The following is a 17,202-nucleotide window of genomic DNA, read 5'->3' on the forward strand; positions in this document are numbered from 1 at the left end:
ACATGCGAAAGGTCCTCAGTTTGAAACTGGGCAGAAACATCCCTCTTGATAGCACACTAGTGGGGCAAGTGTTTTTTGTAAACAGTGTATGAAGTGGGTGTCTCTTTTTGCAGTTTGCTCTTTAGGTCCTGAGACTGAGACACCAAGCTCCTTGTCTAATCGCAGCATCATTTTATCATAAATCCTGTTAACTACCAGACCTTTTGGGGGGATAATTATTGATTGATATAGATGTTGAACTCTCTTGATTTTTCTAGAGTAGTGGTCAATGCATTTGCTTTCCAGTTCACAGGTCCCAGCTTATATACTGTGCAGAAACATTTCTCATCCAGTTTTGCTGTTTGAAATAGTTGGAACAAAGGGAAGCATGGGCAGGCGAGGCTAAAGAACTGCACAGGGAAATCAACTTAAACTCACCATCATGGAACTGCAGCTGAGCTGCTTTTTAACTGTATTCAAAACGTTAAAAGAAGGCAATACTGTTCATGACTTCAAAGTACAATTGAGAGGAGTGAGGTTCTGAGGACAACTATTGGGACAGCAAAGAAAGAGATCTTTGGGTTTTATGGCCTTAAGCAGTGAAGATCTCACATGGCCCTGCTGCATAAGTTTAGAAAGCCAGAACAGAACCTACCACTTTCCAGGACCACCAGTTTGGACTGAAGTGTCGCTCAGACTAGAGGGTTCCCTGTCAGCTAAACAATATTTTTTCTGCAAGTTTGAATCAGATATTTCTGAAAAATTAGAATTGTGAACCATTTGAATTTTAGGTACATCTGCTCATTATTTGCATTTTAGGCCATCCAACATACCAACTAAATTTGCGTAAAATGGCAGCTATTTGTGAACTTCCAAATATGAAAGGTTTTGGCATAAATGATGTTCATTCTTTCTCCTAAATAATTTGCACACATTTTCAGTTTTGGGGATGAGCTGGTGAAAAAATTGTTCTGAAATTGCAGTGATACCATACTGCATCAAGGCATTTTTGCATGGTGTCTGTAGTGAATTGGTCATCACGTTTGCATTATGTGTGAAAGGACCTTGAATTGAAGCTGAGCAGAAACATTAGCTGGTTCTTTGGTTTCTGTGTCTTCTATTTGAAGTAGACACCAGGGAATCGAATGGCCTTCTTGCAGCAGAGGGAAATGATTTTCTGAACTCCCCAGTTACTCCAATTGAGTTCTCCAAGTCCTGTACTCCAAACTCCGGCACTATAACGCATGTGAAATCCCTAACCTCTTCGTCTGCAACTTGGTTCTACATTGTACAAAATGGAAATTTCAAGATCAGAAGATTACTAGCATCTTAGTATGGACATAAAGAGTAGCTTCTCTGTTGGAAAAAAATATCCCATCACTGTCTCCATTTGCAAACCGAGAAAGTCAATATATGCAGCAGGCTTGTCCTCCGGTGATGCAAGGACTGTGCTTTAGGAGCTGTGTTTAAGGCTGATTTCAATTGTCACAGGGATGATGTAAAACTCATTGTAGCATGATGGGTGTGCTAATCCATGTATTTCAAACAAAATTAAACAAAACAGAAACTCCACGAGTGCATCTGTATTTGATCTCCTAACAGAGATAAGTTATGCTACTTAGCTAATTCTTAAAAGTAACATCCTTATAGTCTCCTGACAATTAAAATCTATGCAAAGCAATGTTAATGATGCAGAATTTGTGCACTAGGGACTGCTTTCCATGCCAATGAATAAGCCTACAGTGATCCGGTAAAGCTCTTCATATTATTCCTAGGGAGTAACATTCTGTCTCTCAAAGGCAATGAAACAAGAAAACATTGCTTGGTGGGATTGAATTTTGCGTCCTAACGGGGAGAAGACAATTCAAGCCAGTTTTTAAACTATGCCTTGCAGGCACCAAATAGGAGGAAATGCTGGGCTGATCCTGAACGGCCAGTGCTGTAGGGTTTCTGTAGTGTAGTGGTTATCACGTTCGCCTTACACGCGAAAGGTCCCTGGCTCGATACCAGGCAGAAACACCACTCTTGGTAGATGTTTAACTGCTGTCCTTTCTATTGAATGGAGAGCTATTCTTCACAGAGAAAAGTCAGGCTCCTTAATTAATGGCCAACCTGATTAGTTAAAACTCTTAGCATAATGGCTATGCTAATTCAAGTCTTTCAAGCATAAACTTCAGTGAGTGTGTTCTCATTTTGTTTCCTAACAGAGGTTATGCTAATTAGCTGAAATTTAAAAGTTACTTTCATCAAGTCTATGGCAAAGAACAAATCCTTGCAAGGCAATATCAAGCATAAACAATTTGTGCAATAGGTTATGCTCTAAATGCCAATGAGAGAACTACAGAGATAAAGTAAAACTCTTCATATTATGCCTAGTTAGCAACAGTCTGTTTCTCGAAGGGTAGGAAACAAGAGAAGTTTGGTGGGGTTGTCTGAATTTTCATCCTAATGCTTGAGAAGTCATACTGCTTATCCAGATTTAAAGTTATGATTTTCAAGCCCCAAAAATGAGCAAAAGCTGGAGAGGCAAAGAAGCATTTTAAAGTGGTTTCTGTAGTGTAGTGCTCAGCATGTTCGCCTGACACGGGAAAGGTCCTCTGTTCCATACCTGGCAGAAACATCCCTCTTGATAGCACATTAGTTGGGCACGTGCTTTTTGTAAGCAGTGTATCAAGTGGGAGACTCTTTGTGCGGTTTGCCCTTTAGGTCCTCAGACTGAGGCACCAAGCTCCTTGTCTAATCGCAACATCATTTTGTCATAAATCCTGTTGACTAAAAGACCTTTTTGGGGGATCATTATTGATTGATATAGATCTTGAACTCTCTTGATTTGTCTAGAGTAGTGGTCATTGCATTTGCTTTCCAGGTCACATGTCCCAGCTTCCATACTGTGCAGAAGCATTTCTCTTTCATCCATTTTTGGTGTTTACTGTATAAAATGGTTGGAACAAAGGGAAGCATGGACAGGCGAGGCTAAAGAACTGCACAGGGAAATCAACTTAAACTCAGCATCATGGAACTGCAGCTGAGCTGCTTTTTAACTGCACTCAAAATGGTAAAAGAAGGCAATACTGTTCATGACTTCAAGGTAGAATTGAGAGGAGTGAGGTTCTGAGGACAACTATTGGGACTGCAATGAAAGAGATCTTCGGTTTTTATGGCCTTAAGCAGTGAAGAGCTCACACGGCCCTGCTACATAGGTTTAGAAAGCAAGAACAGAACCTACAATTTTCCAGGACCAACAGTTTGGACTGATGTGTAGGTCGGACTAGAGGGTTCCCTTTCAGCTAAACAGCATTTTTTTCTGACAGTTTGAATCAGATATTTCTGAAAATTACAATTGTGAACCATTTGAATTTTAGTTACGTCTGCTCATGAAACGCATTTTAGGCCATCCAACATACCCACGAAATTTGCATAAAATGGCAGCTATTTGTGAACTTCCAAATATGAAAGGTTTTGGCATAAATGATGTTCATTCTTTCTCCTAAATAATTTGCACACATTTTCAGTTTTGGGGATGAGCTGGTGAAAAAATTGTTCTGAAATTGCAGTGATACCATACTGCATCAAGGCATTTTTGCATGGTGTCTGTAGTGAATTGGTCATCACGTTTGCATTATGTGTGAAAGGACCTTGAATTGAAGCTGAGCAGAAACATTAGCTGGTTCTTTGGTTTCTGTGTCTTCTATTTGAAGTAGACACCAGGGAATCGAATGGCCTTCTTGCAGCAGAGGGAAATGATTTTCTGAACTCCCTAGTTACTCCAATTGAGTTCTCCAAGTCCTGTACTCCAAACTCCGGCACTATAAGGCATGTGAAATCCCTAACCTCTTCGTCTGCAACTTGGTTCTACATTGTGCAAAATGGAAATTTCAAGATCAGAAGATTACTAGCATCTTAGTATGGACATAAAGAGTAGCTTCTCTGTTGGAAAAAAATATCCCATCACTGTCTCCATTTGCAAACCGAGAAAGTCAATATATGCAGCAGGCTTGTCCTCCGGTGATGCAAGGACTGTGCTTTAGGAGCTGTGTTTAAGGCTGATTTCAATTGTCACAGGGATGATGTAAAACTCATTGTAGCATGATGGGTGTGCTAATCCATGTATTTCAAACAAAATTAAACAAAACAGAAACTCCACGAGTGCATCTGTATTTGATCTCCTAACAGAGATAAGTTATGCTACTTAGCTAATTCTTAAAAGTAACATCCTTATAGTCTCCTGACAATTAAAATCTATGCAAAGCAATGTTAATGATGCAGAATTTGTGCACTAGGGACTGCTTTCCATGCCAATGAATAAGCCTACAGTGATCCGGTAAAGCTCTTCATATTATTCCTAGGGAGTAACATTCTGTCTCTCAAAGGCAATGAAACAAGAAAACATTGCTTGGTGGGATTGAATTTTGCGTCCTAACGGGGAGAAGACAATTCAAGCCAGTTTTTAAACTATGCCTTGCAGGCACCAAATAGGAGGAAATGCTGGGCTGATCCTGAACGGCCAGTGCTGTAGGGTTTCTGTAGTGTAGTGGTTATCACGTTCGCCTTACACGCGAAAGGTCCCTGGCTCGATACCAGGCAGAAACACCACTCTTGGTAGATGTTTAACTGCTGTCCTTTCTATTGAATGGAGAGCTATTCTTCACAGAGAAAAGTCAGGCTCCTTAATTAATGGCCAACCTGATTAGTTAAAACTCTTAGCATAATGGCTATGCTAATTCAAGTCTTTCAAGCATAAACTTCAGTGAGTGTGTTCTCATTTTGTTTCCTAACAGAGGTTATGCTAATTAGCTGAAATTTAAAAGTTACTTTCATCAAGTCTATGGCAAAGAACAAATCCTTGCAAGGCAATATCAAGCATAAACAATTTGTGCAATAGGTTATGCTCTAAATGCCAATGAGAGAACTACAGAGATAAAGTAAAACTCTTCATATTATGCCTAGTTAGCAACAGTCTGTTTCTCGAAGGGTAGGAAACAAGAGAAGTTTGGTGGGGTTGTCTGAATTTTCATCCTAATGCTTGAGAAGTCATACTGCTTATCCAGATTTAAAGTTATGATTTTCAAGCCCCAAAAATGAGCAAAAGCTGGAGAGGCAAAGAAGCATTTTAAAGTGGTTTCTGTAGTGTAGTGCTCAGCATGTTCGCCTGACACGGGAAAGGTCCTCTGTTCCATACCTGGCAGAAACATCCCTCTTGATAGCACATTAGTTGGGCACGTGCTTTTTGTAAGCAGTGTATCAAGTGGGAGACTCTTTGTGCGGTTTGCCCTTTAGGTCCTCAGACTGAGGCACCAAGCTCCTTGTCTAATCGCAACATCATTTTGTCATAAATCCTGTTGACTAAAAGACCTTTTTGGGGGATCATTATTGATTGATATAGATCTTGAACTCTCTTGATTGTCTAGAGTAGTGGTCATTGCATTTGCTTTCCAGGTCACATGTCCCAGCTTCCATACTGTGCAGAAGCATTTCTCTTTCATCCATTTTTGGTCTTTACTGTATAAAATGGTTGGAACAAAGGGAAGCATGGACAGGCGAGGCTAAAGTACTGCACAGGGAAATCAACTTAAACTCAGCATCATGGAACTGCAGCTGAGCTGCTTTTTAACTGCAATCAAAATGGTAAAAGAAGGCAATACTGTTCATGACTTCAAGGTAGAATTGAGAGGAGTGAGGTTCTGAGGACAACTATTGGGACTGCAATGAAAGAGATCTTCGGTTTTTATGGCCTTAAGCAGTGAAGAGCTCACACGGCCCTGCTACATATGTTTAGAAAGCAAGAACAGAACCTACAATTTTCCAGGACCACCAGTTTCGACTGATGTGTAGGTCGGACTAGAGGGTTCCCTTTCAGCTAAACAGCATTTTTTTCTGACAGTTTGAATCAGATATTTCTGAAAATTACAACTGTGAACCATTTGAATTTTAGGTACGTCTGCTCATGAAACGCATTTTAGGCCATCCAACATACCCACGAAATTTGCATAAAATGGCAGCTATTTGTGAACTTCCAAATATGAAAGGTTTTGGCATAAATGATGTTCATTCTTTCTCCTAAATAATTTGCACACATTTTCAGTTTTGGGGATGAGTTGGTGAAAAAATTATTCTGAAATTGCAGTGATACCATACTGCATCAAGGCATTTTTGCATGGTGTCTGTAGTGAATTGGTCATCACGTTTGCATTATGTGTGAAAGGACCTTGAATTGAAGCTGAGCAGAAACATTAGCTGGTTCTTTGGTTTCTGTGTCTTCTATTTGAAGTAGACACCAGGGAATCGAATGGCCTTCTTGCAGCAGAGGGAAATGGTTTTCTGAACTCCCTAGTTACTCCAATTGAGTTCTCCAAGTCCTGTACTCCAAACTCCGGCACTATAACGCATTTGAAATCCCTAACCTCTTCGTCTGCAACTTGGTTCTACATTGTGCAAAATGGAAATTTCAAGATCAGAAGATTACTAGCATCTTAGTATGGACATAGAGTAGCTTCTCTGTTGGAAAAAAATATCCCATCACTGTCTCCATTTGCAAACCGAGAAAGTCAATATATGCAGCAGGCTTGTCCTCCGGTGATGCAAGGACTGTGCTTTAGGAGCTGTGTTTAAGGCTGATTTCAATTGTCACAGGGATGATGTAAAACTCATTGTAGCATGATGGGTGTGCTAATCCATGTATTTCAAACAAAATTAAACAAAACAGAAACTCCACGAGTGCATCTGTATTTGATCTCCTAACAGAGATAAGTTATGCTACTTAGCTAATTCTTAAAAGTAACATCCTTATAGTCTCCTGACAATTAAAATCTATGCAAAGCAATGTTAATGAAGCAGAATTTGTGCACTAGGGACTGCTTTCCATGCCGATGAATAAGCCTACAGTTATCCGGTAAAGCTCTTCATATTATTCCTAGGGAGTAACATTCTGTCTCTCAAAGGCAATGAAACAAGAAAACATTGCTTGGTGGGATTGAATTTTGCGTCCTTACGGGGAGAAGACAATTCAGCCAGTTTTTAAACTATGCCTTGCAGGCACCAAAAAGGAGGAAATGCTGGGATGATCCTGAACAGCTAGTGCTGTAGGGTTTCTGTAGTGTAGTGGTTATTACTTTTGCCTCACACGCGAAAGGTCCCTGGCTCGATACCAGGCAGAAACACGACTCTTGGTAGATGTGTAACTGCTGTCCTTTTAATTGAATGGAGAGCCATTCTTCACTGAGAAAAGTCAGGCTCCTTAATTAATAGCCAAGCTGATTAATTAAAACTCTTAGCATAATGGCTATTCTAATTCAAGTCTTTCAAGCATAAACTTTAGTGAGTGTGTTCTCATTTTGTTTCCTAACAGAGGTTATGCTAATTAGCTGAAATTTAAAAGTTACTTTCATCAAGTCTATGGCAAAGAACAAATCCTTGCAAGGCAATATCAAGCCTACACAATTTGTGCAATAGGTTATGCTCTAAATGCCAATGAGAGAACTACAGAGATAAAGTAAAACTCTTCATATTATGCCTAGTTAGCAACAGTCTGTTTCTCGAAGTTTAGGAAACAAGAGAACTTTGGTGGAGTTGTCTGAATTTTCATCCTAATGCTTGAGATGTCATACTGCTTATCCAGATTTAAAGCTATGATTTTCAAGCCCCAAAAATGAGCAAAAGCTGGAGAGGCAAAGAAGCATTTTAAAGTGGTTTCTGTAGTGTAGTGCTCAGCATGTTCGCCTAACACGAGAAAGGTCCTCTGTTCCATACCTGGCAGAAACATCCCTCTTGATAGCACAGTAGTTGGGCACGTGCTTTTTGTAAGCAGTGTATCAAGTGGGAGACTCTTTGTACTGTTTGCCCTTTAGGTCCTCAGACTGAGGCACCAAGCTCCTTGTCTAATCGCAACATCATTTTGTCATAAATCCTGTTGACTAAAAGACCTTTTTGGGGGATCATTATTGATTGATATAGATCTTGAACTCTCTTGATTTGTCTAGAGTAGTGGTCATTGCATTTGCTTTCCAGGTCACATGTCCCAGCTTCCATACTGTGCAGAAGCATTTCTCTTTCATCCATTTTTGGTGTTTACTGTATAAAATGGTTGGAACAAAGGGAAGCATGGGCAGGCGAGGCTAAAGAACTGCACAGGGAAATCAACTTAAACTCACCATCATGGAACTGCAGCTGAGCTGCTTTTGAACAGTATTCAAAACGTTAAAAGAAGGCAATACTGTTCATGACTTCAAAGTACAATTGAGAGGAGTGAGGTTCTGAGGACAACTATGGGGACTGCAAAGAAAGAGATCTTTGGGTTTTATGGCCTTAAGCAGTGAAGATCTCACATGTCCCTGTTGCATAAGTTTAGAAAGCCAGAACAGAACCTACCATTTTCCAGGACCACCAGTTTGGACTGAAGTGTCGCTTGGACTAGAGGGTTCCCAGTCAGCTAAACAATATTTTTTCTGCAAGTTTGAATCAGATATTTCTGAACAATTAGAATTGTGAACCATTTGAATTTTAGGTACATCTGCTCATTATTAGCATTTTAGGCCATCCAACATACCAACTAAATTTGCGTAAAATGGCAGCTATTTGTGAACTTGCAAATATGAAAGGTTTTGGCATAAATGATATTCATTCTTTTACTCAATAAATTGCACTCATTATCAGTTTTGGGGATGAGTTGGTGAAAAGATTGTTCTGAAAGTGCAGTGATACCATACTGCATCAAGGAGTCTTTGCATGATTTCTGTAGTGAAGTGATCATTACGTTTGCATTATACGTAAAAGGTCCTTGAATTGAAGCTGAGCAGAAACAGTAGTTGGTTCTTGGGTTTCTGACTCTTGTATTTGAAGTAGACATCAGGGAATCGAATGGCCTTCTTGCAGCAGAGTGAAAAGATTTTTTGAACTCCCTACTTACTCCGATTGAGTTCTCCAATTCCTGTACTCCAAAATCTGGCACTATAAGTCATGTGAAATCCCCAACGTCTTCTTCTGCAACTTGGTTCCACATTGTTCAAAATTAAAATTTCAAGATCAGAAGATTACTATCATCTTAGTATGGACATAAAGAGTAGTTTCTCTGTTGGGTCTCTATTTGCAAACTGAGAAAGTCAATATATGCAGCACACTTGTGCTCCGGTGATGCAAGGACTGTGCTTTAGGAGCTGTGCTTAAGGCTGATTTCAATTGTCACAGGCATGATGTAAAACTCATTGTAGCATGATGGGTGTGCTAATCCATGTATTTCAAACAAAAGTAAACAAAACAGAAACACCACGAGTGCATCTGTATTTGATCTACTAACAGAGATAAGTTATGCTACTTAGCTAATTCTTAAAAGTAAATTACTTCTAGTCTCCTGACAATTAAAATCCATGCAAAGCAATGATTATGATGCAGAATCTGTGCACTAGGGACTGCTTTCCATGCCAATGAAACAGCTTCCAGTGATCAGGTAAAGTTCTTCATATTATTCCTAGAGAGTAACATTCTGTCTCTCAAAGGCAATGAAACAAGTAAACATTGGTTGCTGGGATTGAATTTTGCGTCCTAATGGGGTGAAGACAATTCAAGCCAGTTTCTTAAACATTACTACAGGAAGCATAAACTTTGGTGAGTGTGTTCTCATTTTGTTTCCTAACAGAGGTTATGCTAATTAGCTGAATTTCAAAAGTTAATTTCATCAATTCTATGGCAAAGAAAAAATGCTTGCAAGGCAATGTCAAGCATACAGAATTTGCGCAATAGGTTATGCTCTATATGCCAATGAGAGAACTACAGAGATAAAGTAAAACTCTTCATATTATGCCTAATTAGCAACAGTCTGTTCCTCAAATGGTAAGAAACAAGAGAACTTTGGTGGGGTTGTGAGAATTTTCATCCTAATGATTGAGAAGTCAGACTCCTTAGCCAGATTTAAAGTTATGATTTTCAAGCCCCAAAAATGAGCAAAAGCTGGAGAGGCAAAGAAGCATTTTAAAGTGGTTTCTGTAGTGTAGTGCTCAGCATGTTCGCCTGACACGAGAAAGGTCCTCTGTTCCATACCTGGCAGAAACATCCCTCTTGATAGCACAGTAGTTGGGCACGTGCTTTTTGTAAGCAGTGTATCAAGTGGGAGACTCTTTGTGCGGGTGTCTCTTTGCAGTTTGCTCTTTAGGTCCTGAGACTGAGACACCAAGCTCCTTGTCTAATCGCAGCATCATTTTGTCATAAATCCTGTTAACTACTAGACCTTTTGGGGGGATAATTATTGTTTGATATAGATGTTGAACTCTCTTGATTTTTCTAGAGTAGTGGTCAATGCATTTGCTTTCCAGTTCACAGGTCCCAGCTTATATACTGTGCAGAAGCATTTCTCATCCATTTTTGCTGTTTGAAATAGTTGGAACAAAGGGAAGCATGGGCAGGCGAGGCTAAAGAACTGCACAGGGAAATCAACTTAAACTCACCATCATGGAACTGCAGCTGAGCTGCTTTTTAACTGTATTCAAAACGTTAAAAGAAGGCAATACTGTTCATGACTTCAAAGTACAATTGAGAGGAGTGAGGTTCTGAGGACAACTATTGGGACAGCAAAGAAAGAGATCTTTGGGTTTTATGGCCTTAAGCAGTGAAGATCTCACATGGCCCTGCTGCATAAGTTTAGAAAGCCAGAACAGAACCTACCACTTTCCAGGACCACCAGTTTGGACTGAAGTGTCGCTCAGACTAGAGGGTTCCCTGTCAGCTAAACAATATTTTTTCTGCAAGTTTGAATCAGATATTTCTGAAAAATTAGAATTGTGAACCATTTGAATTTTAGGTACATCTGCTCATTATTTGCATTTTAGGCCATCCAACATACCAACTAAATTTGCGTAAAATGGCAGCTATTTGTGAACTTGCTAATATGAAAGGTTTTGGCATAAATTATATTCATTCTTTTACTCAATAACTTGCACTCATTATCAGTTTTGGGGATGAGTTGGTGAAAAGATTGTTCTAAAAGTGCAGTGATACCATACTGCATCAAGGAGTCTTTGCATGATTTCTGTAGTGAAGTGGTCATCACGTTTGCATTATATGTAAAAGGTCCTTGAATTGAAGCTGAGCAGAAACAGTAGTTGGTTCTTTGGTTTCTGTCTCTTGTATTTGAAGTAGACATCAGGGAATCGAATGGCCTTCTTGCAGCAGAGTGAAAAGATTTTTTGAACTCCCTAGTTACTCCGATTGAGTTCTCCAATTCCTGTACTCCAAACTCTGGCACTATAACTCATTTGAAATCCCCAACGTCTTCTTCTGCAACTTGGTTCCACATTGTGCAAAATTAAAATTTCAAGATCAGAAGATTACTATCATCTTAGTATGGACATAAAGAGTAGTTTCTCTGTTGGGTCTCTATTTGCAAACTGAGAAAGTCAATATATGCAGCACACTTGTGCTCCGGTGATGCAAGGACTGTGCTTTAGGAGCTGTGCTTAAGGCTGATTTCAATTGTCACAGGCATGATGTAAAACTCATTGTAGCATGATGGGTGTGCTAATCCATGTATTTCAAACAAAAGTAAACAAAACAGAAACACCACGAGTGCATCTGTATTTGATCTACTAACAGAGATAAGTTATGCTACTTAGCTAATTCTTAAAAGTAAATTACTTCTAGTCTCCTGACAATTAAAATCCATGCAAAGCAATGATTATGATGCAGAATCTGTGCACTAGGGACTGCTTTCCATGCCAATGAAACAGCTTCCAGTGATCAGGTAAAGTTCTTCATATTATTCCTAGAGAGTAACATTCTGTCTCTCAAAGGCAAGGAAACAAGTAAACATTGGTTGCTGGGATTGAATTTTGCATCCTAATAGGGTGAAGACAATTCAAGCCAGTTTCTTAAACATTAATACAGGAAGCATAAACTTTGGTGAGTGTGTTCTCATTTTGTTTCCTAACAGAGGTTATGCTAATTAGCTGAATTTCAAAAATTAATTTCATCAATTCTATGGCAAAGAAAAAATGCTTGCAAGGCAATGTCAAGCATACAGAATTTGCGCAATAGGTTATGCTCTATATGCCAATGAGAGAACTACAGAGATAAAGTAAAACTCTTCATATTATGCCTAGTTAGCAACAGTCTGTTCCTCAAATGGTAAGAAACAAGAGAACTTTGGTGGGGTTGTGAGAATTTTCATCCTAATGATTGAGAAGTCAGACTCCTTAGCCAGATTTAAAGCTATGATTTTCAAGTGCCAAAAATGAGCAAAAGCTGGAGAGTGAGCCCAAAGAATCTTTTAGCAGTGGTTTCTGTAGTGTAGTGGTCATCACATTCGCTTAACACGCGAAAGGTCCTCAGTTCGAAACTGGGCAGAAACATCCCTCTTGATAGCACACTAGTGGGGCAATTGTTTTTTGTAAACAGTGTATGAAGTGGGTGTCTCTTTTTGCAGTTTGCTCTTTAGGTCCTGAGACTGAGACACCAAGCTCCTTGTCTAATCGCAGCATCATTTTGTCATAAATCCTGTTAACTACTAGACCTTTTGGGGGGATAATTATTGTTTGATATAGATGTTGAACTCTCTTGATTTTTCTAGAGTAGTGGTCAATGCATTTGCTTTCCAGTTCACAGGTCCCAGCTTATATACTGTGCAGAAGCATTTCTCATCCATTTTTGCTGTTTGAAATAGTTGGAACAAAGGGAAGCATGGGCAGGCGAGGCTAAAGAACTGCACAGGGAAATCAACTTAAACTCACCATCATGGAACTGCAGCTGAGCTGCTTTTTAACTGTATTCAAAACGTTAAAAGAAGGCAATACTGTTCATGACTTCAAAGTACAATTGAGAGGAGTGAGGTTCTGAGGACAACTATTGGGACAGCAAAGAAAGAGATCTTTGGGTTTTATGGCCTTAAGCAGTGAAGATCTCACATGGCCCTGCTGCATAAGTTTAGAAAGCCAGAACAGAACCTACCACTTTCCAGGACCACCAGTTTGGACTGAAGTGTCGCTCAGACTAGAGGGTTCCCTGTCAGCTAAACAATATTTTTTCTGCAAGTTTGAATCAGATATTTCTGAAAAATTAGAATTGTGAACCATTTGAATTTTAGGTACATCTGCTCATTATTTGCATTTTAGGCCATCCAACATACCAACTAAATTTGCGTAAAATGGCAGCTATTTGTGAACTTGCTAATATGAAAGGTTTTGGCATAAATTATATTCATTCTTTTACTCAATAACTTGCACTCATTATCAGTTTTGGGGATGAGTTGGTGAAAAGATTGTTCTAAAAGTGCAGTGATACCATACTGCATCAAGGAGTCTTTGCATGATTTCTGTAGTGAAGTGGTCATCACGTTTGCATTATATGTAAAAGGTCCTTGAATTGAAGCTGAGCAGAAACAGTAGTTGGTTCTTTGGTTTCTGTCTCTTGTATTTGAAGTAGACATCAGGGAATCGAATGGCCTTCTTGCAGCAGAGTGAAAAGATTTTTTGAACTCCCTAGTTACTCCGATTGAGTTCTCCAATTCCTGTACTCCAAACTCTGGCACTATAACTCATTTGAAATCCCCAACGTCTTCTTCTGCAACTTGGTTCCACATTGTGCAAAATTAAAATTTCAAGATCAGAAGATTACTATCATCTTAGTATGGACATAAAGAGTAGTTTCTCTGTTGGGTCTCTATTTGCAAACTGAGAAAGTCAATATATGCAGCACACTTGTGCTCCGGTGATGCAAGGACTGTGCTTTAGGAGCTGTGCTTAAGGCTGATTTCAATTGTCACAGGCATGATGTAAAACTCATTGTAGCATGATGGGTGTGCTAATCCATGTATTTCAAACAAAAGTAAACAAAACAGAAACACCACGAGTGCATCTGTATTTGATCTACTAACAGAGATAAGTTATGCTACTTAGCTAATTCTTAAAAGTAAATTACTTCTAGTCTCCTGACAATTAAAATCCATGCAAAGCAATGATTATGATGCAGAATCTGTGCACTAGGGACTGCTTTCCATGCCAATGAAACAGCTTCCAGTGATCAGGTAAAGTTCTTCATATTATTCCTAGAGAGTAACATTCTGTCTCTCAAAGGCAATGAAACAAGTAAACATTGGTTGCTGGGATTGAATTTTGCATACTAATGGGGTGAAGACAATTCAAGCCAGTTTCTTAAACATTACTACAGGAAGCATAAACTTTGTTGAGTGTGTTCTCATTTTGTTTCCTAACAGAGGTTATGCTAATTAGCTGAATTTCAAAAGTTAATTTCATCAATTCTATGGCAAAGAAAAAATGCTTGCAAGGCAATGTCAAGCATACAGAATTTGCGCAATAGGTTATGCTCTATATGCCAATGAGAGAACTACAGAGATAAAGTAAAACTCTTCATATTATGCCTAGTTAGCAACAGTCTGTTCCTCAAATGGTAAGAAACAAGAGAACTTTGGTGGGGTTGTGAGAATTTTCATCCTAATGATTGAGAAGTCAGACTCCTTAGCCAGATTTAAAGCTATGATTTTCAAGTGCCAAAAATGAGCAAAAGCTGGAGAGTGAGCCCAAAGAATCTTTTAGCAGTGGTTTCTGTAGTGTAGTGGTCATCACGTTTGCCTAACACGCGAAAGGTCCTCAGTTTGAAACTGGGCAGAAACATCCCTCTTGATAGCACACTAGTGGGGCAAGTGTTTTTTGTAAACAGTGTATGAAGTGGGTGTCTCTTTTTGCAGTTTGCTCTTTAGGTCCTGAGACTGAGACACCAAGCTCCTTGTCTAATCGCAGCATCATTTTATCATAAATCCTGTTAACTACCAGACCTTTTGGGGGGATAATTATTGATTGATTTAGATGTTGAACTCTCTTGATTTTTCTAGAGTAGTGGTCAATGCATTTGCTTTCCAGTTCACAGGTCCCAGCTTATATACTGTGCAGAAGCATTTCTCATCCAGTTTTGCTGTTTGAAATAGTTGGAACAAAGGGAAGCATGGGCAGGCGAGGCTAAAGAACTGCACAGGGAAATCAACTTAAACTCACCATCATGGAACTGCAGCTGAGCTGCTTTTTAACTGTATTCAAAACGTTAAAAGAAGGCAATACTGTTCATGACTTCAAAGTACAATTGAGAGGAGTGAGGTTCTGAGGACAACTATTGGGACAGCAAAGAAAGTGATCTTTGGGTTTTATGGCCTTAAGCAGTGAAGATCTCACATGGCCCTGCTGCATAAGTTTAGAAAGCCAGAACAGAACCTACCACTTTCCAGGACCACCAGTTTGGACTGAAGTGTCGCTCAGACTAGAGGGTTCCCTGTCAGCTAAACAATATTTTTTCTGCAAGTTTGAATCAGATATTTCTGAAAAATTAGAATTGTGAACCATTTGAATTTTAGGTACATCTGCTCATTATTTGCATTTTAGGCCATCCAACATACCAACTAAATTTGCGTAAAATGGCAGATATTTGTGAACTTGCTAATATGAAAGGTTTTGGCATAAATTATATTCATTCTTTTACTCAATAACTTGCACTCATTATCAGTTTTGGGGATGAGTTGGTGAAAAGATTGTTCTGAAAGTGCAGTGATACCATACTGCATCAAGGAGTCTTTGCATGATTTCTGTAGTGAAGTGGTCATCACGTTTCCATTATATGTAAAAGGTCCTTGAATTGAAGCTGAGCAGAAACAGTAGTTGGTTCTTTGGTTTCTGTCTCTTGTATTTGAAGTAGACATCAGGGAATCGAATGGCCTTCTTGCAGCAGAGTGAAAAGATTTTTTGAACTCCCTAGTTACTCCGATTGAGTTCTTCAATTCCTGTACTCCAAACTCTGGCACTATAACTCATTTGAAATCCCCAACGTCTTCTTCTGCAACTTGGTTCCACATTGTGCAAAATTAAAATTTCAAGATCAGAAGATTACTATCATCTTAGTATGGACATAAAGAGTAGTTTCTCTGTTGGGTCTCTATTTGCAAACTGAGAAAGTCAATATATGCAGCACACTTGTGCTCCGGTGATGCAAGGACTGTGCTTTAGGAGCTGTGCTTAAGGCTGATTTCAATTGTCACAGGCATGATGTAAAACTCATTGTAGCATGATGGGTGTGCTAATCCATGTATTTCAAACAAAATTAAACAAAACAGAAACACCACGAGTGCATCTGTATTTGATCTACTAACAGAGATAAGTTATGCTACTTAGCTAATTCTTAAAAGTAAATTCTTTCTAGTCTCCTGACAATTAAAATCCATGCAAAGCAATGTTTATGATGCAGAATCTGTGCAATAGGGACTGCTTTCCATGCCAATGAAACAGCTTCCAGTGATCAGGTAAAGTTCTTCATATTATTCCTAGAGAGTAACATTCTGTCTCTCAAAGGCAAGGAAACAAGTAAACATTGGTTGCTGGGATTGAATTTTGCATCCTAATAGGGTGAAGACAATTCAAGCCAGTTTCTTAAACATTACTACAGGAAGCATAAACTTTGTTGAGTGTGTTCTCATTTTGTTTCCTAACAGAGGTTATGCTAATTAGCTGAATTTCAAAAGTTAATTTCATCAATTCTATGGCAAAGAAAAAATGCTTGCAAGGCAATGTCAAGCATACAGAATTTGCGCAATAGGTTATGCTCTATATGCCAATGAGAGAACTACAGAGATAAAGTAAAACACTTCATATTATGCCTAGTTAGCAACAGTCTGTTCCTCAAATGGTAAGAAACAAGAGAACTTTGGTGGGGTTGTGAGAATTTTCATCCTAATGATTGAGAAGTCAGACTCCTTAGCCAGATTTAAAGCTATGATTTTCAAGTGCCAAAAATGAGCAAAAGCTGGAGAGTGAGCCCAAAGAATCTTTTAGCAGTGGTTTCTGTAGTGTAGTGGTCATCACATTTGCCTAACACGCGAAAGGTCCTCAGTTCGAAACTGGGCAGAAACATCCCTCTTGATAGCACACTAGTGGGGCAAGTGTTTTTTGTAAACAGTGTATGAAGTGGGTGTCTCTTTTTGCAGTTTACTCTTTAGGTCCTGAGACTGAGACACCAAGCTCCTTGTCTAATCGCAGCATCATTTTATCATAAATCCTGTTAACTACCAGACCTTTTGGGGGGATAATTATTGATTGATTTAGATGTTGAACTCTCTTGATTTTTCTAGAGTAGTGGTCAATGCATTTGCTTTCCAGTTCACAGGTCCCAGCTTATATACTGTGCAGAAGCATTTCTCATCCAGTTTTGCTGTTTGAAATAGTTGGAACAAAGGGAAGCATGGGCAGG

At 39.2% G+C, this 17,202-nt stretch overlaps 5 non-coding genes across 5 annotated transcripts; all 5 read left to right on the top strand.

The window, feature by feature from the left end:
* Window positions 1–1,925: 1,925 nt before the first annotated feature.
* trnav-uac (transfer RNA valine (anticodon UAC)) lies at window positions 1,926–1,998 on the top strand. The gene has a single exon. It is a non-coding gene; the product is annotated as a tRNA-Val (tRNA).
* Window positions 1,999–4,496: 2,498 nt separating this feature from the next.
* On the top strand, window positions 4,497–4,569 carry trnav-uac (transfer RNA valine (anticodon UAC)). The gene has a single exon. It is a non-coding gene; the product is annotated as a tRNA-Val (tRNA).
* A 7,669-nt stretch (window positions 4,570–12,238) lies between these two features.
* trnav-aac (transfer RNA valine (anticodon AAC)) lies at window positions 12,239–12,311 on the top strand. The gene has a single exon. It is a non-coding gene; the product is annotated as a tRNA-Val (tRNA).
* A 2,204-nt stretch (window positions 12,312–14,515) lies between these two features.
* On the top strand, window positions 14,516–14,588 carry trnav-aac (transfer RNA valine (anticodon AAC)). The gene has a single exon. It is a non-coding gene; the product is annotated as a tRNA-Val (tRNA).
* Window positions 14,589–16,792: 2,204 nt separating this feature from the next.
* On the top strand, window positions 16,793–16,865 carry trnav-aac (transfer RNA valine (anticodon AAC)). The gene has a single exon. It is a non-coding gene; the product is annotated as a tRNA-Val (tRNA).
* Window positions 16,866–17,202: the final 337 nt, after the last annotated feature.

Source organism: Electrophorus electricus, chromosome 2 (genome assembly GCF_041902795.1).
Source record: "Electrophorus electricus isolate QZ-2024a chromosome 2, ASM4190279v1, whole genome shotgun sequence".
Taxonomy (NCBI): Eukaryota; Metazoa; Chordata; class Actinopteri; order Gymnotiformes; family Gymnotidae; genus Electrophorus; species Electrophorus electricus.